Genomic DNA, 25508 nt, shown 5'->3' with positions numbered 1-25508 from the left:
CAGACTTGATCAAGCAGAAGAATCTGTGAACTTGAAGACAAATCATTAGAAATTATCCATTCGGAAGAGAAAAAGAAAAAAATGAAAAGCAATGGAGAAACATTTGTGAATTATGGGACTCTACCAAGGTAAACAATATTCAAATTATGAGAGTTCCAGAAGGTATAGAGAAGGAAAAATAACCAGAAAGCTTATTTAAATATATATATATCTGGCTGGGTGCAATGGCTCATGCCTGTAATCCCAGCTTTTGGGGAGACCAAGGTGGGTGGATCACAAGGTCAGGAGTTCAAGACCAGCCTGGTCGACATAGTGAAACTCTGTCTCTACTAAAAATACAAAAATTAGCCAGGCATGGTGGCATATGCCTGTAGTCCCAGCTACTTGGGAGGCTGAGGCAGAAGAATCATTTGAACCTGGGAGGTGGAGGTTGCAGTGAGCCGAAATCATGCCACTGCCCTCTAACTTGGGCAACAGAGCAAGACTTCATCTCAAAAAAAAATAAAAATAAAAATAAAAATTTTTCCAAATCTTGGGAGAATTACAGACATCCAGGTTCCTAAAACTCGCAAGTCTCCATGCAGGGTCAACTCAAAAAGAACTTCGTAAGTCATATTATAATAATAAACCTTTCAAAAATCAAAGGCAAAAAGAGAATTTTGAAAGCAGTAAGAAAAAAAAATCATCTCATACGAGGAAACTTCCATAAGGCTATTAGCAAGTACCTCAGAAGAAATTTGCAGGCTAAGAAAGAGTGGGATGATAGCTTTAATTACTAAAATAAAATAATAGTCAACCAAGAATAATTTACCCCAAAAAGCTACCCTTCAGAAATAAAGGCGAGATAAAGACTTTCCCAGATAAACAAAAGCTGAGGAAGTTCATTACCACTAAACCTGCCTTACAAGAAATACTAAAGAGAGTTCTTCAAGTTAACATGAAAGTATGCTAACTAACCACATGAAAACATATGAAAGTATAAAATTTCCTATACAGGTAACAGTATAGTCAAATTCAGAATACTCTAATATGGTGATGGTGGGGCATAAATCATTATTATCTCAAATATAAAAGTTAAAAGACAAAAGTATTAAAAATTACTATAGCTATAATAATTTGTTAATGGAAATACAATATTAAAAGATATAAATTATGACATCAATAACATAAATGTAGAGGGTGAGGTAAACATGTAGTTTTTGTTAAGTGTACAGTATCTAGATAAAGTTATATATTATCAGCATAAAATACTGGTATAATTATAAGACGTTCTATGTAAACCTCCTGGAAACCACTAAGAAAAATCCTGTAGTACATTCAAATAAAAAGAGAATTAAATCGAAGCATAACACTATTTAAAAAATCATCAAATCACAAAGGATGACAGCAAGGGAGAAATTAAGAAACAAAGAAACTATAAAACATTCAGGGCCAGGTGTGGTGGGCCACTCCTGTAATCCCAGCATTTTGGAAGGCCAAGGTGGGCAGATCACCTGAAGTCAGGAGTTCGAGACCAGCCTGGCCAACATGGTGAAACCCTATCTCCTATCTCTACTAAAAACACAAAAATTAGCTGGGCATGGTGGCAGCCACCTGTAATTGCAGCTACTTGGGAGGCTGAGGCTGGAGAATCACTTGAACCTGGGAAGCAGAGGTTGCAGTGAACCGAGATCATGCCATTGCACTCCAGCCTAGGAGACAAGAGCAACACTCTGTCTCAAAAAAAAAAAAAAAAATTCAGAAAACAATTAACAAAATGTCAATGGTAAGTCCTTTACCTGTCAATAATTACTTTTAAAGCAAATCAATTAAACTCTCCAACCAAAAGACACAGGATGCCTGATGTATAAAAAGAAAAAAAAATCCAACTATATGTTGATTATAAGAGAAACTCACTTTAGCTTTAAAAGAGAGGTTGGCTGAAAGTGAAGGGATTGGAAAAGATAGTTCATGCAAATGGAAACCAAAAGAGAAAGGAGTAGCTGTACTTACATAAAACAAAATAGACTTGAAGTCAAAAACTGTCACAAGAGATAAAGAAGGTCATTATATAATGATAAAGTGTTCAATTCATGAAAAAATAACAATTACAAACATATATAACTCAACATAAGAGCACCTAAGTATATAAAACAAATATTAAGAGACAGAAGGGAGAAAAAGAAAGCAATACAATAATAGTAGGGGACTTTAAATGTGAATATTCCCACATTCAACAATGCATAGATTATATAGACAAAAAAAAAAATCAATAAAGAAACAGTGGGCATGAACAATGCTATAGACCAAATGAACTTAACAAACATATACAGAACATTCTATCCAACAATAGCAGAATACACACTCTTCTGAAACACACAGGGAACATTCTCCAGATCAATCATGTGTTAGTCACAAAATAAATTTTAACGATTTTAGAAAGACAAAGTATATCAAGTATTTTTTCTGATCACAATGATATGAAGCTAGAAATGAATACCAGAAAGAATTTTTAAAATTTTAGAAATACATAGAAATTAAATAACATTCCTGAACAACCAGTGGGTCAAAGAAGAAATTAAAAGAGAATTTTTAAAAATGATTAAATTAAATGTAAATGGAAACATAAAATACCAAAAAATTTAAAATACAGGAAAAGTAGTTCTAAGAGGAAAGTTTATAGTGACAAACACCTATGTACTAAAAAAGAAAGATCTCAAATAAACAACCTAACTTTATTCCTAAAGGAACTAGAAAAAGAAAGAATCAAGCTCAAAATTTGCAGCAGGAAACGAAACAATGTAGATCAGAACAGAAATAAATGAAGAGACTAGAAAAAGAATTGAAAAGATCAATAACAATAAGTTATTTTTTCAAAAGATAAAATTAACAAATAGCTAGATAACTAAGAGAAAAGAATTCAAAAAAAATCAAAAATGAAAGAGGAAATATTACAACTGATACCACAGAAATACAAAAGATCATAAGAAACTATTATGAAACAACTATAAAACAATAAATTGGCTAACATAAAAAAAATTGATAAATTTATGGAAACACACAACCTACCAAGCCACTATCATAAAGAAATAGAAAATTTATTTAGGAAGATTAAACCAGTAATTCAAAACATGCCAACAAAGAAAATTTCAGGACCTGATGGTTTCAGTAGTAAATTCTACCAAACTTCCAAAGAATGGACACAAATCCTCCTTAAAGTCTTTTAAAAAATATTGAAGAAGAGAAAATACTCCAAAACTCACTTAATGAAGCCAGAATTACCTTCAAACCAAAGTTGGCCCAGCCAACAATGAGATCTTTTTATATATCAGACTAGCAGAAATACAAAAAGACTGATATCAAAGGATAAGACAGAAGTCGGGGAAAGGATACCGTAACCCAGGGGAGTAAGAAAGCCAAATCTGGTGAGATGAGAAAGAACACGTGGCAGCTATAAATAAGGAAAGAGACACGAAACCAACTATTCCTCTTCTGAAGCAAGGCCAACATGACAAGACAAAGCCTTACCTTTAAATCAAATCCAGACTTTTTTATTGTTTCATGAGACTGAACCTGATTATTCATGGGCTGAGATGGTCTTTTGTGACTTGATGTGACTAGAAAAAGCATAAGACCTAAATGTATTTTCATCTAGAGCAAAGGAAAAACTAGCACTCCAGATAAGACTCAAAAGGACAATAAGAAAACAAAAGTTAAACTGCTTTATGATTACATTGATGGAGTTACGCTTATTAAACACTGTATATGTGTTTTATATATGCATACATACATATATATACAAACACATTGTCATATATATGTATATGTATATGTGTGTATATATATATGTATATGACTAGCATATAGACATATATGTATCTGCATACGAAACAATGCAGCAGGTGAAGGAGATTAAGTAGAACAGAGGTAGAAAAAAATATTTTGTGTGTTTTTTGAATAAGATCTTGTTTGGGAAGCCTCAGAATCATTCTTTTCAAGCAGGCATCATCGTTTCTTTTATGCAGCTCTTTTTGGGTGCCACATATTTAAGCTGCTGCTATTCAGGAATAATTGCTGAAGAACCACTGTTGAAAAGAAGGCATCCAGATGGCAAACAGGTATCTAAAAAGGTGATCAGCATCATTAATCATCAGATAAATGCAAATCGAAACTGCAATGAGCTATCATCTCACCCCAGTTAAAATGACTTTTATCTGAAAGACAGCCAATAACATATAATGTTGAGCTTGAAAAGAATGATTCTGAGGCTTCCAATACCAGATCTTATTCAAAAAATACAAAGGAAATATTTTTTTCTACCTCTGTTCTACTTCATGCTTTCACCATTTTTCACTTGAACTTCTAGGGTCAGGCAGAACTTGATTCAGTTCTTTACCATGATTTCTTATTGGCTGTGTGATCTTGGGCATGTTAATTAGCCTTGCTGAGCCTAAACTTCCTAATTGGTAAAATGAGATTGATAGCCATATTGATCTCTATAGATTATTGTGAAAATTAAATATTGTGTAAAAAACAAATGACATGCTTGAAAAGTTAGCCCAGTGTCTTAGTAGTTATGACTAATACTACTAATTAACTTAATATTAATGAAATATTTATAATGGTAGCTATTGATATGTAAGAAATTCCTAACTAATTTCCCTATCTTCAATCTTATCATCCCCTGGTCTTACTGTAACAAAATTATCTTTCCAAAATAATAGTTATGGCAATTTCCTATTTTAAAATTTCTTAATGTTTCTTTCTTTTTTTTTTTTTTGAGACGGAGTTTCGCTCGTTACCCAGGCTGGAGTGCAATGGCGCGATCTCGGCTCACCGCAACCTCCGCCTCCTGGGTTCAGGCAATTCTCCTGCCTCAGCCTCCTGAGTAGCTAGGATTACAGGCACTCACCACTATGCCCAGCTAATTTTTTTTTTTTTAGTAGAGACGGGGTTTCGCTATGTTGACCAGGATGGTCTCGATCTCTTGACCTCGTGATCCACCCGCCTCGGCCTCCCAAAGTGCTGGGACTACAGGCTTGAGCCACCGCGCCCGGCCTCTTAATGTTTCTTTATGACATCCAAGATCAAGTCCAAGATCCTGAATGTGTCAGCCAAGCCAATTTTTAACTTCCTCCCCTAGTATCTTTTGACGTCTTCACACTACCTAAAACATCTTACTCCAGTGTCCCAAATATGTCATTTGCTTTGGAGTCTGTCTTCTTCCTCTTCCTATAAGGCTTAATATAGATCATCTCCTCCTTATTTCTTTCCATAATGCAATAGAAAGTTCTTCATTGTTTCTCTCTAAAATCCTCTGCTAAAACGTTTTTCCCTTTGTATTAGATTTATCTATTATATGTAACTTCCCTTACTTGCTGGAGCTACCCAAAGTAAGAGAAGCTAAGTATCCCCCTGCCATGTGAAAGGTGCTGTTTAGAATTCCACATTACCTTTTTCAGTATTTTCTTAACAGGTAAAGAAATAAATGCTTCTATAGTTTGAATATTTGATCTCTCCAAATCTTATATTGAAATTTGATCCCGAGTGTTGGAAATGAGGCCTAAAAGATCTTTGATACATGGGGATGGATCTCTTATGAATGGCTTGGTGCTGTCCTCCTGATAATGAGTAAGTTCTCTCTATTTGTTCCCATAAGCACTGTTTAATTAAAAAAGAGCCTGGAACCTCTTCCCCGCTCTTTCTCTCTTTCACCCTGTGATCACTGAACATGCTGGTTCCCCTTCCCATTCCACCATAGGTGAAAGCAGCCTGAAGCACTCACCAGAAGCAGATGCTGGCACCATCCTTCAGGTACAGCCTGCAGAAGCATGAGCCAAATAAACCTCTTTTCCCTATAAAGTATCCAGCCTCAGTCATTCCTTTATAGCAACACAAATGGACAAAGATAGATGGTAAATAGCTTCCATATGGTCTTTGGGTGATTAAGGTGGGGAATCACTACGCAAATCCAGTCTTTCTATTCTGTGGTCCATATTTTAATTACTATGCCTTGTGCCTCTTGAAATTCCTGGAAACTGCTACAGTATTTAGTAAATAGTTGAAGAAAGAAATTTAAAAAAAAGAGGAAAGAGATGACACTACTGTATGGTAGAGAAAGTCTCTAATAGAATGATCCTCTAATAGATGACTATAAAAAATAGAGAAAATACAGTAAGGAAAGAAACCCTAACTGTGGTCTCTGCAGAGTAAGCAAGACAGACAAATTTTGATGAGACTTCAAAACTTGCATGAAGAAATTGAAATATAATGGGTTTTGAATTTTTGCTCCTTTGGCCTGAGGACAAATTGCAATGATGACATTATGTGGGCAGGCTAATGCTCTGAAAGAAAGCCTTCCACCATGCAGGGACTGAACAATTGAGTCTGGAGAATCCACAGTCACTAGAAAATGAAGAGGCAGTCTTAGGGGGTAGAAATCTAAAGAAGGGGGTGCCAAATGATGAGCAAGAATTCTGAAACAGGCCAGGTGTAATGGCTCACACCTGTAATCCCAGAACTTTGGGATGCCAAGATCGGCAGATCACCTGAGATCAGGAGTTCAAGACCAGGCTGTCCAGCATGATGAAACCCCATCGCTACAAAAATACAAAAGTTAGCCAAGCATGATGGTGGGTGCTTGTAATCCCAGCTATTCAGGAGGCTGAGGCAGGAGAATCACTTGAACCCAGGAGGCAGAGATTGCAGTGAGCCAAGATTGCACCATTGCACTTCAACCTGGGTGACGAGTGAGACTATCTCAACAGACAGACAGACAGACAAAAGAATTCTGAAACATACATGCTGGATATACTCAAACAGCTCCTCTAAAACTAAACTAATCTGAGATCTAAACCACTGCAAGTGAGACAGACTTTCCAGTCTGAGTTTAATCAAGTTATGTGCCTAGTAATACAAAAACATCAACACTCTTGAGTTGATTAAAATGTACGTAACATCCTGATACATATATTCACAACATTCAGGAGACAATCCCAAATTATCCAAAATATAACAAGCCAGGAAAATATGAGCCATTCTCACGAAGAAAGACAAATATTAGATGTCAACCTAAAATGACCCAGATTTGGAAATTATCAGACAATGACTTTAAAGAAGCTATTAAAACTATGCTCATAAGTTGAAGAAAAATATGTTTAAATGAAACAAAAGAGTGGAAATCTTGGCAGAGAAATAGAAAATGGAAAGTAAATTGGCATTTTAGAACTAAAATGTACAAAATCTGAAATAAAATTAGCTGAATGCACTTAAAATCACAAATGAACATAATGGAGGAAATGTTCAACACACTCGAAAATAAATCAATAAAAATTATTCAGTCTGAAAAAAAGAGAGAGAAAATTGAAAAATAATACACAGAACCTTGGGAGCCTGTGGAGAGATCTCAAAACATATAGAATATGTGTAATTTTGTCCAAAAGAAGAAAAGAAAGAACAAAGAAGGAAAAACTTTTTGAAGAAAGAATAGCTGAAAAATTCCAAATATGGTAAAGGACACATATACTGATTCACACATTCAAGAACCTCAGCAAACACTAAGCAGGATAAGCATTACTAAAACCACATCTAGGCATATCATAGTCAAACTTCTAAACCCAAACACAAAAAGAAAAAAAGTTAAAACAATCAGAAATAAGCATATTGCAGAAAGGAAACAAGGATTCAAATAACCATGAACTTTTCAGAAATTGTGAGATCCAGAAAACAGTATAATTTGCTTTAAATTGCTGAAAGAAAACTGTCAGCCTAGAATTCTATATCCTTTACAAATAAAGGTTTAAAAACCACTTTCATATAAAATAAACTAAGACTTTATTTCCAGAAGATCCGCACTAAAAGGCATGCTAAAAGAAAATTCTTCAGACTAAATGAATTTGACAGAGTTAAACACAGATCTTTTAAGAATAAACAAAAAGCATCCAAATAATAAAAACTTGGTTATTATAAGAACCAATTTTTCTTCTGTTTTATTTTTTGAGACAGGGTCTCACTCTGTCATCCAGGCTAGAGTGTGTGGGTGCAATCATAGCTCACTGAAACCTAGAAGTCTTAGGATCAAGTAATCGTCCCACCTCAGCCTCCTAAGTAGCTAGGACTACAGACTCATGCCACAATGCCAGGATAACTTTTTCGATTATTTGTAAAGATGGGATCTCACTATGTTGCCCAGGCTGGTCTTGAACTTCTGGCCTCAAGCAATTTTCCCAATTCAGCTCCCAAAGTGCTAGGATTATAGGAATGAGCCACCGTGTCCCAGCAAATTTTTCTTTCTTAATGTCTTTAAAATATATACAAATACTTAAAGCACAAGTTGTATTATATTTACTATGTGATCCAGCCATTCAACTCCTAGATATATGTACCCAAGAGAAATGAAAACATGCCCACAAATTTTTACAGCAGCATTATTCAAAACAGCCAATGTCCAAAAACTGGATAAATAAACTGTGGTATATTTACACAATGAACTACTAATCTGCAATTAAAAAGCAACAAATTTCTGATACAAGCATCATGCATGAGTATAAAAAAAAAAAATCAAAGAATATACAATGTGTGTGATTCCATTTATAAAAAAAATTCTAGAAAATTCAAAATAATCTATAATGACAAAAACAGATGAGTGGGTTTCCTAGGCTGGGGCAGAGGGAAGTCTGGACTGCAAAAGAGCACAAGGAAACGTTTGAGATGATAGGAATGCTTTGTAACTTGACTGTGACTGTGGTTTTCCTGATGTCAAGATTCATCTATGTACTATATTCCTCCAATGGCTGCAGTTTGTTATATGTAAAATACTATTGAATTAAATCGATCAAAAAACTTCAAAGTAAAACAAAATATAGTAGGAAGAAATGAGTTGTCTAAGAAACTAAGCACAAGATAGGGTGGTAAAAATGAAAAGTATTTTATTTTTTTTATTTATTTTTTATTTTTTATTTATTTATTTATTTATTTATTTATTTTATTGCATTTTGGTTTTGGGGTACATGTGAAAAACATGCAAGGTTGTTGCATAGGTGCATACGTGGCAGTGTGATTTGCTGCCTTCCTCCCCTTCACCTATATCTGGCATTTCTCCCCATGCTATCCCTACCCAACTCCCCACCCCACCACTGTCCCCCCCACTCCCCCCCAACAGACCCCCGTGTATAGTGCTCCCCTCCCTGTGTCCATGTGTTCTCCTTGTTCAACACCCGCCTATGAGTGAGAACATGTGGTGTTTGATTTTGTGTTCTTGTGTCAGTTTGCTGAGAATGATGGTTTCCAGGTTCATCCATGTCCCTACAAAGGACGCGAACTCCTCGTTTTTAATGGCTGCATAATATTCCATGGTGTATATGTGCCACATTATGAAAAGTATTTGTAAGAAATAAAATGCAGTGGCTTACATAGGCCCACAAATGAGACTAAAGTGCATTTGAGGAAGGTGTCTTCTTTCTCAAAAGATAACTTTACATTGACTGCTACAAACTTACAGGTCAATACATTTAATTTCCTCTACCTCTGATCCATAGTCATCAAATAACTGTTGATTTGGGACAAAATTTCCTGTTCAAGAATATCCCAGTCATTGTAGAAAACCAACATTTTGGAATATGAAAGATTCTGAAACATTTAATCATAATTGCATATTTGTAAATTTATTTAAAAAAGACATGGAACCAACCCAAATAACTATCAATGATAGACTGGATAAAGGAAATGTGGTACATACATACCCTGGAATATATGCAGTCATAAAAAGGAATGAGATCATGACCTTTGCAGGGACATGGATGAAGCTGGAAAGCTATCATCCTCAGCAAACTAATACAGGAACAGAAAACCAAACACCACATGTTCTCACTCATAAGTGGGAGTTGAACAATGAGAACACATGGACACAGGGAGGAGAACATCACACACCAGGGCCTGTCAAGGGGTAGGGGGCAAGGGGAGGGAAAGCATTAGGACAGATATCTAATGCATGTGGGGCTTAAAACCTAGATGATGGGTTGATAGGTGCAGCAAACCACCATGGCACATGTATACCTATGTAACAAACCTGCACATCTGCACATGTATACCAGAACGTTAAGTAAAACTAGAAAAAAAAAATTTTATAATTATATTTAAATATTTAATTATAATTGTATTTAAATATAATTTGAATATTAAGTGCAATTATATTTAACATCTGTTCCATAAAACTATTTTGGATGAGTTAACTTGCCTAGTTTTTACCAGGGTTTATTGAAGAGCACTAAGTATTTCTTAGATTTTTAAAAAGTAAACTACTATATGATCCAGGAATTGCACTTTTTAGTATTTACTCTGATGAATTGAAAACTCATGTCCACATAGAAACCTGCACATGAATATTTATAATAGCCTTATCCATAATTGCCAAAACCTGGAAACAACCAAGATGTCCCTTATAAGTGAACAGATAAATAAATGATGGAACATCAGACAATGGAATATCACTCAGCACTAAAAAAAAATGAGCTATCAAACCAGGAAAAAACATGGAAGAAACTTACATATGTATTACTAAGTGAAAGAAGCCAAACTTCAAAAGCTATATACTGTATAATTCAACTATATGACATTCTGGAAAAGGGTTAACTATAGAAAAAGATCAGTAGTTACCAGGGTTTTGTGGGGATGAAGGGAAAAATTAGTGGAACACAGATGATTTTTAGGGAATTGTATGACTCTATAGTAGTAGATTCATGCCATTAGACATTTGTCAAAACCTATAGAATGTATAATACCAAGAGAATCCTAATGTAAACTTCAGGTGATGATGTGGCAATACAGGTTCATTGATTATAACAAATGTACCATTGTGGTGCAGGATGTGGATAGTGGGGTAGATTGTATATGTGTGCAGACATGGAGTTTACGGGAACACTCTATACCTTCTACTCAATTTTGCTAAAACTAAAATTTCTATAAAAATAAAGCTTCTTAATTAAAAAATAATAATAAAACTGTCTCTAAAAGCACATTTACTAAAAGGACATTGGCTTTAGATCTAATGGAAAGACAAAAACAGCAAGCTCTAGTATTGTTAAATTGCCAGAATAATTTTGCTTTTTAATATTTCATTTTACTCCCTGAAGAGCTCCTAAGTTTGAGCCAACCACTTAAATAAAAAAGAATTTGGACTGAATCAGAATCAAAATTTTATTGGGAAAGTTTTGAACAGGTTTCATAATTTGATTTTTTAAATAAATGCATTACTTAACCTCTCTTCTATTTGCTATTTTGGGAATACTAGGCAGAGAAGTGTGTTTAGGCTACTGTTATGATAATCAGTACTTAATAATATGGGAAGAAGGAAGAGAAGGATGAGGAAGAAAAGGGAGAAGAGGACAGACTCTAGAAGGAAGGGAGGAGATGAAGGAGGAAGAAAAAGTTTTAAATATTCTCTTTTTATAATTTTGTCCTATGCTTCTTATCTGTATTGTCCTGTCAGAAAAATCTCTCTCTGTAGAATCACAGTAAATGGAACCAGCATGTGTTGCGATTTATGTGGTTTATATAATTTATTTTGAAGGGATAAAAAAATTTTTAAAGTAACTCAATAGAATCAGAATGGAAAGGTTTAATTGTGATTTTACATGATCTTAAACGCTACATAGAACTATCTGGACCTAAAATAGACGAGAAAGAGATTATACCAGAAGCGTCCAAATTTAATAAAATAAAATCCACATACAGAAATTCTGGCAGTCTAGCAGAAAATGACTTACAAAACAGTTATGTCCCCATCACAATATGCAACCCTCCAAGACCCCTGAGCTTGGCTTGCATAAAACAGGACTTGATACAGGGATTGTTGGCCATTTCCGTATAAAGAGACTTCTCTTCCCCAGTATACCTGAGGCATTTACTAAGTGTATTAGTCAGTTCTTGCACTGCTATAAAGAAATATATGAGACTGGATAATTTATACAGAAAAGAGGTTTAATTGGCTCATGGTTCTACAGGTTGTACAGAAAGCATGATTCTGGCACCTGCTTGGCTTCTAGGGAAGCCTCAGGAAACTTAAAATCATAGCAGAAGTCTAAAGGGGAGCAAGCACTTCATATGGCGAGAGCAGGAGAAAGAAAGTGAAAGAGAATGTGCTACACACTTTAAACAACCAGATCTCATAAGAGCTCACTCACTATTGTGACAACAGTACTCTGGGAGAAATCTGTCTCCATGATCCAATCACCTCCCACCAGGCCCCACCTCCAACATTGGAGATTACAATTGAACAGGAGATTTGGGCAGGGATACATATCCAAACCATATCATTCTCCCCCTAACCCCTCCCTAAACTCATGTCCTTCTCACATTTTAAAAATCCCTTCTCAACAGTCCCTCAAAGTCTTAACTTATTTCAGCATTAAATCAAAAGCTAAGTTCAAAGTCTCATCTGAGACAAGGCAAGTCACTTCCACTTATGAGTCTGTAAAATCAAAAACAAGTTAATTGCTCCAAAGGTACAGCATTAGGTAAATATTCCCATCCCAAAAGGGAGAAATCAGCCAAAACATTGAAAAAACAAAAAAAAAGAAGAAGGCTCCCAGCGCCATGGTAGTCTGACACCAAGCAGGGTAGTCATTAAATCTTAAAGCTACAAAATAATTTCCTCTGACTCTATGTCTCATCCCACAGTGTTGCAAAGGGTGGGCTTCCAAGGCCTTGGGCAGCCCTGCCCTGTGGCTTTACAGAATTCAGCCCCTGCAGCAGCTCTCAAGGGCCAGTGTTGAGTGGTTATGGCTTTTTCAGACTGAGGGTATAAGCTGCTGGTGGCTCTACCATGCTCTATCATTCTGAGGTCTGGAGGACTAGAATCTCTTCTCACAGACCCATTAGGCAGTGCCTCAGTAGGGAGTCTGTGGGGAGCTTCAACCCCACATTTCCCCTCTGCACTACCCTAGTAGAGGTTCTCCGCAAGTGTTCTACATCTCATTCAGGACATCCAGGCATTTCCATACACTTTCTGAAATCTAGGTGGAGGCTCCCAAGCCTCAACTCTTGCATTCTGTGCACCCACAGACTTAACACCATGTGGAAACAGCCAAGGCTTATAGCTGGCACCCTCCAGAGCAGCAGCCCAAGCTGTACCTGGGCTCCTTTTAGCTATGGCTAGAGTTAGAGCTTCTGGGACACAGGGAGCAGGGTTCTAAGGCTGTGCTTTGCAGTAAGCCTTGGGCCTCGTCAAGAAAAACCATTCTTCCCCTCATAGGCCTCTGGGCCTGTGATGGGAGGGGCTGCCAAGAAGGTCTGAAATGCCTTCAAGACTTTTCCCAGTTCTCTTGGCTATTAGCATTTGGCTCCTCTTTAGTTATGTAAATTTCTGCAGCCTGCTTAAATTCCTCCCCTAAAAATGGGCTCTTCTTTTCTACCACATGGCCAAGCTGCAAATTTTTCAAAATTTTTATGTTGTTTCCCTTTTAAATATAAGTTCCAGTTTCAGGCCATATCTTTGCTTATGCATATGAGGATAGGTTGCTAGAAGCAGCCAACCCACATCCTGAACACCTTTGCTCCTTAAAATTTTTTCGATCAAATATCCTAAATCACCTCAAGTTCAAACTTCCACAGATCCTTAGAGCAAGGGCACAATACAGCCAGACTCTTTGCTAAAGCATAGCAAAAGTGACCTTTACTCTAGTTTTCAATAAGTTTCTCATTTCTATCTGAGATATCCTCAGCCTAGATGGACGTTATTGTCCACATCACTATCAGCATTTTGGTCACAACCATTCAACAAGTCTCTAGGTGGTTCCAAACTTTCCCTCATCTTTCTGTCTTCTTCTGAGCCCTCCAAACTATTCCAACTTCTGCCTATTACCCAGTTCCAAAGCTGCTTCCACATTTTCAGGTATCTTTATAGCAATGCCCCACACCTTAGTACCAATTTTCTGTATTAGCCAATTCTCACACTACTATAAAGAAATACCTAATACTGGGTAATTTATAAAGAAAAGAGGTTTAGTTGGCTCACGGTTCTTCAGACTGTAAAGGAAGGATCTGCTCAGCTTCTAGGGAGGTCTCAGGAAACTTACAATCATGGCAGAAGGCAAAGGGGGAGTAGGCACTTCACATGGCTGGAGCAGAAGGACGAGAAAGAAGGAGATGCTACACACTTTTAAACAACCATATCTCACAAGAACTCACTCACTATTGCAACAACAGTACCAAGGAAGAAATCTGTCCCCAAAATCAAATCACCTCCCACCAGACCCCACCTCCAACATTGGAGATTACAACTGAACATGAGGTTTGAGTGGGGACACATATCCAAACCACATCACTAAGCAATTAAAGGTAATATTCCAGAGTTAGAGCAGAAGGTCCAATCCCTAAACCAGTTAATTTTACATCTTCCTAACATACTCCACACTTGCTTCTTCACCCTAAGAGTTCCACCAACCATCCCAATGCTGAAGTCAGTAATCTATGAAAAATCCACACCTTTTCCACTTCCTCACTCTATATATCCAATTGTTCACCAAATCCCTTTGATACCATATGTACAATGGTGCTAGATGCTGTATACCCTACTCCATTCCCACTGTCAATTTCCAAGTAGAGGCCCTGCTATCCCTTTCCTAGACTAACATAATACCCTCCTTCCTAGCCTCCCTCTAATTTTCTGGGAATGCCTCCCATCCATTCTACCCTTGACAGATGAACTTCCAAAATACAAATCATGCTGATCCTCAGCCAGTAAGTATCCATACTGCCACATAATTGTTTAAATCTGTGTGGTTAATATATGTACTACTTGCTAAATACTAAATATTATCCTGGGAGTTCTGATCATGACACTCTCTTCCTTAAAACCATTCTCTTATTTGAAATGTATTACTTTCAGGATATAATCCAATGCAAACCAGGCAAGATAATTTCCTAAAATGTCATTTTTGTTTTTTATCTTCATCATCACCTAATCTCACTTTTAAACTGGTAACCAAGCTTTGTAATTCTTTGCCCTAGAGATTCTGATGAGAGACAATTAGAAACCGAAATCTTTTATAAATGTCCACATCTTTTGAAGACTTAGACAGAACTTCGATTATGTTAGATCACCTGAAAGGTAAGGAGACAGAACTGATGAGGTAATAGGAAACAACTGTAGGACATGGGGGGTGAAACAGAAAAATGTACGCACAGTAGGAATCTAAACCCTACACCTCAACAGTGCGGCAGAAAGGTAGAGAGACCTCAGAATAAAAGGCAGAATGGTTCACACAAGAGAATCTAGATCCCAGACACTAGAGTTCCCACTTTAACAAAGATCTCATAGGGACTACAAAGTCACAAACCTACAGAAACCAAAAGGACATGAAGGCTGGAACAATGGGTTCTCCATGACAACCACTGTGGTCAGATGATTGATATGCTAAAGGGTCTCTGTAAATGTGTGACCTTTGAAGCATGGGAAGCTCTAAGAATAACAGAAGTGTTGCCTGTCTCATGAGCTCCTAAGGCATCCTATCATGGATCTTATTATACTCAATATAGTTACCATTTTTGGTTACCATTTTTGGCTACCATTTGTCAGCCCAGGTGATGGTAAACTTTTTCTGTAAAGAGCCAGACAGTAAATATTGAACCCCAAATTGTGACAATACAGTCTGTTACAGCCATTTAACTCTACTGTTATAGAAGAAAACAGCCAAAGACAATATGTAAATGAATGACACATCAGTGTTCCAATAAAACTTTATTACAAAAACAAGTAGTGGGGCAGATTTGGCCCAAGGGCCATAATTAGCCAACTTTTCTAGTCCAATGCATCAATCTATAAGCTTACTGATGTCCAAGATCTTATCTTCTACTAAACCAGCAAGAATTTATTGAGAATTTACCACTGAAATCCCTGAAAAGCTGGCCATCAGGACTTAGTAATGATTAAGACAAAATATGTTCTCTAATGTAGCTTAGATTCTAGCACAAAAGGGGAGAGAGCACATAAATAAAATTAATATCTGAGAGCAATCAATCTTATTCACCAATGAGGCTCTACTGACCAGCACAGTATTCAGTATCCATTAAGTACCAAGAATAAATTTGCTCAATTAACATGTCTGGTACTATAAAACTTTTAGCCAATCCTCAGCTCCCTCCTGCCTAAGCAGTTAGAAGCTTAAGCTGCTGAAACTTCCAAGAGGAAGTGGAGTCACAAGCTAGTCCTAAAGCAGCTGGCTCAATCATTCATTATTTTTAATGAAACCGCAAGTCAGTGCCTGCCTCCAGCTCCCACCAGGAGCTGAAGAACATCTTCAGTGTGGGCTCTCCTACAAGGACACATCTGCTGAAATGACAGGGAATGAACAGCTCTTGTGGTAAGCTGAGTAATACTCCTCAAGGATATCCACATCCTAATCTCCTGAACCTGTGAATGTGTGTCTTAACATGGCAAAAAAGACTTTGGATACAATAAAGTTAAGGATTTTGACATGGGAAGATGTTCCTGTATGATCCTAATGGGCTCAATATAATCACAAATGTCCTTATAAGAGTGATACAGGAGAGTCAGAGAAAAGCAAAGATAAGAGCGAAAGGGGTCAGGGGGGAGATTTGAAGATGCTATGTTGCTGGCCTTAAAAATGGAGAAGGAAGTCATGAGCCAATGAATATAAGTGGTTTCTAGAAGCTAAAAAAGACAAGAAATATATTCTTCTCTAGAACCTTCAGAAGGAATGCACCCTGCTGATATCTTGATTTTAGCCCTTGTAAGACTCCTTTCAGATATTTGACCTCCAGAACTGCAGGATAATAAATTTGTGATAAGTGGTTACTGCAGCTTACAGGAAACTAACACAGTCCCTTGCTCCAGAACTAGCACAACTGAAGAACTCTACAAGCCCTTTAAGTCTTACAGTAGTTGCCTTGATCTACCTGCACCAGCTCTGTGTTTGCAGCTCTCTTCCCAGAGGCAGCCTTGCAGAGATCCCCAGGTACCACCTGGGAGGCTGAGTGAACCTGGGGCAGCCCAGGATTGTTGCCCACTCTGTTCCTTTTTCCCCCTTCAGGGCCCTCTCCAGCTGCCCCATCAAATCCAGGCAAGGCTCTACAAGACTACCCTTCCCTCCTTTCCACCTATGCCTCAACATTGACTCACCCCAAGCCAGTAGGGCTGCTTGTGTCTCTGTGAGAAATCACTGTTCTCAGACACTTCTCCGTTGTGCAACTAGATATACTCAGCCTGAGGAACAAGTTCCCAGGGACGTAAATGGCCACCTAGGACACACCAGACACAACCTTTGTCAATTCCAAACTTCGAGTACAAAAAAAAGGATTACTCAGGAAGGTGCTAATAAAACTTTAGTTGTGTAGGTCTCCCAATCAGAATGTGCTGCCAAGAACAGTTTCCTGTGACTCCACCTCTCTCTACTTCCATCACTGAAATTGTACCTTTTTCATCATTGCCGGCCTTAGTTCACAGATCTATAGAAAGGAGATTGGACTAGATAATTATTCTGAGGAGTCATCTACTGTACCATGACCTGTGACCTAAATAGGCCTAAAAAAGGGTTTTTTCTTAATGGGTTTAAGCTGCTTTCCAGCTTTTACCTCAGAGCACTGAGGGTCCTCTGCCCTAGAGTTCTTTCCACAGAGTGCTGCAAGGCCTCCAGAATTTACAGGCCTGGTTTAGCCAGTTAGCCAAAATTGTTTTCACATGATGGACTAAAACATAGAATTCCTAATATTGCTGAATGCACATTCTCTTTAATTGATTTGATTTTTATAAACCTAAATCTGTACTCACTTTTAAAAAATCATTTTAGCTGGATTTATTCTTTGACTCTTTTATTCTTTTTGTGTTAACTTTTCTACTGTATTTTCTTTTTTTTTTTCTTTTTTTTGGTTTTTGGTTTTTTCTTAGACAGGGTCTCACTCTGGATCCCAGGGTGGAGTGCAGTGGCATGAATACAGCATACCGTAGCCTCAGCTTCCTGGGCTCAAGTGATTCTCCCACCTCAGTCTTCCAAGTAGCTAGGACAACAAGTGCATGCCTCCACACTGAGCTAATTTTTTTTTAAATTTTTGCAGAGATGGGGTTTCACCTCATTGCTCAGGCTTGTCTTGAACTCCTGGGCTCAAGCAGGTCTCCCACCTCAGCCTCCCAAAGTGCTGGGATTACCAGTGTGAGCCACCATGCCTGGTCTTTTGCTCTATTTTCATTATTCTTAGTTTATTTTGCCTCTTCATAATTATTAATACTGCTTTCTTACCTCCATTCTTCTTAGGGCTTTATCAAGATTGCATTTTACTTGTTTTATCCAATTTTTATTCTAATTTTAGTTGCTTTAGCATTTTTAAAATTTTTCTAACTAATTAATTTTTATTATATCTTTCCTGGTTATTTAACTTACATAACTGGAAAGCATAAAGAAATAATCTCCAGGAATAGCCTATAATCCAAGCAAGAGAAGTAGAATGTTTTCTTCTTCAGGGACCTACCAATTTGTTCTCTTGGTAATTTCCAGACATTAGTAAGAATTATTAGTAGTCTGTGAATCAGGGAACTATAAGAAGTACAATTCAGAGTGTCTCTGAGGACCAGGGGCTTAAATCTCCCTATGGTAAGTTAAGATGTTAGTAGTGGTTAGAATAAAGAGGAGTATGATATAAAAGCTTAAGTATCTCCCCCCTGGTTGGTCTGGGGAGCTCAAAGTCAGTAAAGAGCTCTTATAAGCCTAATACAAAAGGCTTCTTGGGAGAAGTGGGTCTTATTAAGACCTACTTCTTAATTTTTTTTTTTTTTCAGACAGAGTTTCATTTCACTCTTGTTGCCCAGGCTGGAGTGCAATGGCATGATCTCGGCTCACCTCAACTCTGCCTCCCGGTCCAAGCAATTCTCCTGCCTCAGCCTTCCAAGTAGCTCAGATTATAGGCATGCACAGCCACGCCTGGCTAATTTTGTATTTTAGTAGAGACACGGTTTCTCCACGTTGGTCAGGCTGGTCTCGAACTCCCAACCTCAGGTGATCCGCCTGCCTCAGCCTCCCAAAGTGTTGGGATTACAGGCGTGAGGCACTGCACCCACCGTTAATATTTCTTAATATTTTTAAATGTATTTGCTGACCAACAAATTGTGCTTTTATTACAAGATAATACAAACTTCACTACACTGACCTAAAAAACAGATCAATTTAAAAACTAAAATAGTTTTAACTATTTGTATTTTATTTATTCACTTATTAATATTTACAGATTGAGTCTCTCACTCCATCGCCCAGGCTGGAGTGCAGTAGTGCGATCATAGCTCACTGTAACTTCCTTCAAACACCTAGACTCAAGTGATCCTCCCAGCTCAGCCTCCAGAGTAGCTGGGACTACAGGCGTGCACCTCCATAGCCAGATAATTTTTCTATTTTTTTGTACTGACGCAGTCTCACTATGTGGCCCAGGCTGGTCTCGAACTCCTGGGCTCATGCAATGCTCTTGCCTCGGCCTCCCAAAATGCTAGAATTACAGGCATGAGCCACTGTGCCCAACTAAAACTATTTTTAAATATTCATTTTTTAAAGTTAAAACAACATAGGTCCATATATATTAAATAATTTTTAAAGCTGATTTAAACTAATACCATGAACATTTAAAAATAACTGAGCAGAGTATCTTAAAACACGTATCTGGGTATAAAACTGTATCACTGTTATGCTTCTGAAGACTCTCTTTACACAATCTAGTTTTTAATTTTTTTCGTAAAATTGCAAACTTCAAAGTGGTATTTTATGCTTAATAAATATAAAATTAATGATATCTTTAATTGACTTTTCTCAGTAGACCATTATGATATTTAATTAGAAAATACTTCTCTTGCAGGTGCTGAGGTAACTGGAAAATTCAGGGCAATTTCTGCTAAATGAAAGACATTAGCATTTTTTTTAATTTAGGGGGATTAAATGTATAAACATTCAACCCAAGTATACCCAAAAGCACTCTATTTTTGCCTCTTCATTATTATATTACAAAGCAACAGTTATCTAAAAAGTTATCTTAGTGATTCTTTGGAATGTGTCACCAGATTTAGATGCTACTAAATCATAGGCATTTATGTTTTCATTCTATTTTGTAACAGAATATAAGCAATCCTAATTAAAATCAGGCAATCCATGAAAAGAATCTTTCCTCAATCAAGATATCCTTCTGTGCTTTCATCTCTGATTTGGAGATCCAGTCCTATTCAGTATTTAATATATGGGAACCACTGGAGGATTGGAGAACCAGAAGGGGTATTCTCATTCTTGCTCTGAGTTGGTGGCGTCTCAGGTAGAGAAGGTGTCTTTCCCAAGGCTCCAATTCCTGCTACCAGGCCTCCTGTGGTTCTGGTTTCTAACTGGTGATCCTAGCCCCTGGGCTCAGGAAACACCATATACTCTTTTTGTCCCTTCAGCCTAGGAGCAGTATTGAATTTTCACTATTGCTAATCTCCGAGTTGCCTGACTGCCCTCTTAGGCTTCTCGCCTCTTTCATCACTCGTGTTTTAATTCTCTACATTAAGTAGTCTATGTTTTAAATACTTAAAGTAGTATTATCCTGGTCAATTCTGACAGAATCACATCTGGTCCAGTTAGCTGGGATTGTAGGATAACATGGCCCCCATCCCAGACTTTGGACCAGGGGTGTAGGCAAGCAGGCAAACTGACAAACACGTCCCCTTCTCCTGACTGCAAGGGGTGCAGATGTGAAGGGAAGCTGAACAGTGGCAGGGGCCCTAGCAGAATATGGAGAACACTAGAGAGCCTTCAATTTTCTTTCCACCATCTTGACCTTGGCCAGCCTAGCAAGGAGGGACTCAGAGGCTACTCAGTATCAAACTTTCCCAAAGCTAACATTAGTGTAGCCCAATTCTTCAACTGGGTAAGCTAGAAAACAGGTCATTCTTTGTCAACTGCAAAGTTCTTGCTTTCTTATACACTAAATAAAAGCAGGTAAACTGTGAATTGTTGGTTGACTTGTATATCTCAACTGTGAAGATTTATTTGACAAAAATGTCAAATATTTGTGAGTTAATAGCTCATGAGATCCAGCTATAATATGTTTAAATTAATGGAGTTTTATTGACAGACTAAACGTATGCTTGCTTCTAGTAATCCTCACAATAAAAATAAGGCCTGTCCCAAGTGCCTTTAGCTATGAAGTAACCTGTATCAGTCAGAAAAACTTAATTCCACCCCCAGAAAGAGAGGTTAGCTACCTTCAGATTTGTCTCAGTTTATTTACTATTTAGACTCAAAATCACATACTAGGGAGATTGCCTGTGATGGCAAGGATCCCTTTCAAGAAACAAAAAACTCTTCACGGGACAGGTAGCACTTAAAGCTTATGAAATGGAGAATAAATACAAAGTTGGCCATTCTGGCATTCAGAATGAAAAAGTCTTTAAAGAGTAAAAAACATTCCTATAGTTAGTGTATAAGTGTACTGAACCATGGGGCTTTGCATGACCCAAATTTGGGGCAATTCATGAGTAAGAAAATGGAGAAGTGATAAAGCAGTTAGAAAGGAAACTTGTTCCATAACAAGACAAGATTACAGAGCCCTTTGGATAAATTAGGATTTCACCTGGTGCCCGCAATTCACGTTTTTATCTGGAAGAGGAAACTTGCAGGTTGGAGTGACTCAGCCTTCAAATGCATTCTTTAGGCAGGGCCTCCATCTAGTGGTTTGCCCTGGAAATTAACCCACATCCTTTATTAAATACACACTATTTCTTTTCACAAACTTGACGAAAATAGAAGAATAGAGCTCGCTCATGTAGCCTGGCAGAGGAAAATTTCCCTCCTGAACCCAATGAATCCTGTCCTTTCAGTGCTTGCTGAGAACTGCAGCATTCTTAACCTCCAGATTTTGCCATGCCCTCTCCATTCATGGAGATTTCATACCCAGTCTATGAAAGTGGAGATTTCAAACCCAGGGAAAGCAGATGAGTGATAGTGGGTAAGAAAGAAATTCTAAGAAGTCATGACAGTGTGAAAATAAAGGAAGAAATGTATAGAAAGACACCAGATAAAGACTTTCAATTTAGGGCAGCAGCTTTCCGCTTTTGTGAATGTATGTCATATTTTCAAATGCTAGAAATCTTGGTAGCACACGTGAATGTGTGGAGGACTTTTTCTCCCAAAAACGCTCAAAACAATGACTCTCATCCCAGAGACTCTTTGCACATAGAAGAAAGCTGTGATTTCTAACAGCCAAAGAAACAAAACTTTGTGTGTGTGTGTGTGTGTGTGTAGAATGTAGAGTATGCTAAGAAAGAGCTCAGCTGTAGAATAGACAATAGCAATTGGTAAAGGTGTGGAATAGCATATGTATTAGTAAGAATAACAAGAATGGATGAATGTTAATTGGACAATGAGATAAAAGCAGATGCATGAACTTACAAGGGAGAACAGCATGGTGCCTCACAGGACCAGGAAGTAGAATGGGACCAAAACGAGCTGAACATCAGCTGGGACATACAGAGTTCATGGCCCTGAACTAGTGACGGCAGATTTCCAGAGCTCTCCTGCTCCTACCTGCAACTTTGAACAAGTCCTTCTCCATGTGAGCTTCTGACATTTTGTCACTGGATCTTAAAGCTGTTTTGAATGTCACATATCCCTTAGCAGATCTGATAAGCACTATGGACCCTCTTCTCCCACTTACATATTTGTACACAATTTTTATGATTTAAGGACATCCCTGATTCCTAGTTTTAGTATTTTGTAGAAAATAGGCCTGTGACAATTCTTAGCACTGGTACAGTTTTTTCCTTTCTTTAATATTTCCTTATTTTCACTCTTAAACATTTTTCAGTCCCTGCTTTGTGTGCTCTCACATATTATTCAGTGCCACTGACTCTGTTTTCCCCATCATTGTTCATTTTTCCTTGTGTTTTCCATTATTCATTTGTGTCATCTTTCTCCATTTATGTGCTTTCTTTATTAGACATGTCTCCTTTCAGCCACACTTAGAGCAAACAGCCGATTTAAAGAAAATCTTTATGTCCCTCGAGAGAGAATCAGAAAACATGACATAGGAAAGCAGATGAGTGATAGTGGATAAGAAAGAAATTCTAAGACGTCATAACAGTGTGAAAATAAAGGAAGAAATGTATAGAAAGACAACAGATAAAGACACTTCCAATTTAGAGGAGCAACTTTCAGCTTCTGTGAATGTATGCCATATTTTCAAATGCTAGAAATCTTGGTAGCATGCGTGAAAGTTTGGAGGATTTTTTCCCTTAAAGATGCTCAAAACAATGACTCTCATCCTAGAGACTCTTGTTAAAATGCAACTTTGGCATTCCCCTCATTGAGGGATGGGTCTGTGTACCCTCCCCTTGAATCTGAGCAGTCTGTGACTCACTTATAACAAATAAATTGCAGTGAAAGGAAATTCTAAAGTGAGTTCAGAAAAGGTGAGGGTCCCATGGAGCACTGGGGTTTTTAGTTCCCATGCGAGCAGTCCAGCTGTTCTGAGGCTGCTATGCTATGTACTAGTTTGCATGAGGAGACCACATGGAGAAGCCCTCAGACTACCTGAAGAAGAGATGTAAGTGAGAGAGATCTAGCTGTCCCCAGCTGCTCCATATCCACAGTTCCAGCTGTAGCCACCAGCTCACTGAAACTATATGAAAGACTCCAGAACCATCCAGAAGAGCCTTTCCCCAAATTACTAACACACAGAAACCAAGAGAGATGATAAAACAATTGTTGTATTAAGCCACTAAGTTCTGGGGTAATTTGTTACACAGCAGTAGATGAGTGGAATGAACAGAAAGCATTGAGACAATTCTAAAGAAGTCAGGAATCATTAGAACATAATTACCGCTGGAGAATCATTGTGACTCACACTGTCTATAAAAACATCCTCGATTTTTTCCACAGACTCTCCTCAGCAGCGTTCCCTTCTGAGTATACTCAAGCTCCAGTAAACACTCTCATTCTATAACCCTGGCTTGATATAACTCTCCCATACCCTGCCCTGCAGTGCCCCCTTGACCAACTCATCTCAATGTGTCATTTAACAGACACCAACATAATAGCAAAAGTATTTGGATCAAAATCTAGTGGCTCACCCAGTACCCAGATCTTGATGTCTAATACTGTTTTTCAATAAAAGGAACCAGAGATCCTTGGAAGAAATGGCTGATTCCAGAGCTGGGGCAGGGAAAATACAAAGTGAGCCTGAATCATCTTTCAATGCCCGAAAGTAAGGAAGGATTCAAAAAGCAAAAGGATGATAATAATATATAGGAGTCAACTTGAAAGAGCTCCCAATGGCCAAAGCTAAAATAATTTGAAGAACAAAATAATGTAATATTAGTTTGTTATCCAAAGTATAAATAAATATGTATTAATCTCCCTTTTATAGATAATAGTTTGAAAACAATTATAGCTGATAACAATAATTACTTATATTACTATGTGGCAGGTCTTACTCTAAACACTTTGTATATATTCATTATTTTAAGGTAAATACTATTGTTATACTCATTTTACAGATAAGGAACACAAGACTTGTCATGTCAAGGCACAAATCAAAAAGGATAACATTTGTGCTGCACGTCGTAGGTCCTGGCAGGCATAAGAAACCATCTGTGGGGGCACTGGCCACCTCAGGCCCCACCTAGCCACTCAAGAGTTGAGGACACTAGTGAATTGTTTCAAGGCACACAAGAAGCTCTGATATAATTTTCTCAATGTACCACAGCCTATAACTTAAACCTAAGTCTACCTTACAGGAAAATGTGACCTCCTGAGCTCTCTGCTCTATAGCCAAAATAGTAAATTCCAACACTGTGCTAATAATTATATTAAGATTATACAATCATCCTAAGATTCAAAGTAGAATCTCAGAAGCTGTACAAACTCTTTCAAGGCCCTGAAGAAAATGTAGCCACTAACCTATTGAATAAAAAATAAAGTATCGGCCGGGCGCGGTGGCTCAAGCCTGTAATCCCAGCACTTTGGGAGGCCGAGGCGGGTGGATCACGAGGTCAAGAGATCGAGACCATCCTGGTCAACATGGTGAAACCCCGTCTCTACTAATACAAAAAAAATTAGCTGGGCATGGTGGCGTGTGCCTGTAATCCCAGCTACTCAGGAGGCTGAGGCAGGAGAATTGCCTGAACCCAGGAGGCGGAGGTTGCGGTGAGCCGAGATCGCGCCATTGCACTCCAGCCTGGGTAACGAGCGAAACTCCGTCTCAAAAAAAAAAAAAAAAATAAAAATAAAAAAAATAAAGTATCTCCCCAAGCAAGAGACCCAGGACCAACCTGCCCGATGGAGAGACACAGAAAAACCTCTCAAGAACACAGCTAACCTGAACTCTCTGTTCCCAGAACTTCAGCTAAGTCTCACTTCTAGGGGAGAAAAAAACACACACACAGGGAATATGCTTGTTTTTGTGGTTTTTTTCTTCTTGCTAAAACAAAAATCACATCTAAGGGTTTTTTGAGGTCAGAACAAACTCAAGGTTCAGCCTCCACTCTCTTCCACCATGGGGAAGTTAATCAG

The 25508-nt window shown here is 37.8% G+C and overlaps 1 protein-coding gene across 1 annotated transcript in view; it reads right to left on the bottom strand.

Moving 5' to 3' along the window:
- Nucleotides 1-25508, bottom strand: part of CCDC34 (coiled-coil domain containing 34) — a 327538-nt gene that overhangs the window by 102313 nt on the left and 199717 nt on the right. The gene's annotated exons all lie outside the window — the stretch shown is intronic.

The sequence above is a fragment of the Aotus nancymaae genome, unplaced genomic scaffold (assembly GCF_030222135.1).
Source record: "Aotus nancymaae isolate 86718 unplaced genomic scaffold, 86718_ANA_hifiasm-v0.15.2.pri h1tg000059l, whole genome shotgun sequence".
Taxonomy (NCBI): domain Eukaryota; kingdom Metazoa; phylum Chordata; class Mammalia; order Primates; family Aotidae; genus Aotus; species Aotus nancymaae.
Note: the sequence above shows the minus strand (reverse complement) of the source record. Positions and strands in the feature narration are given on the sequence as shown.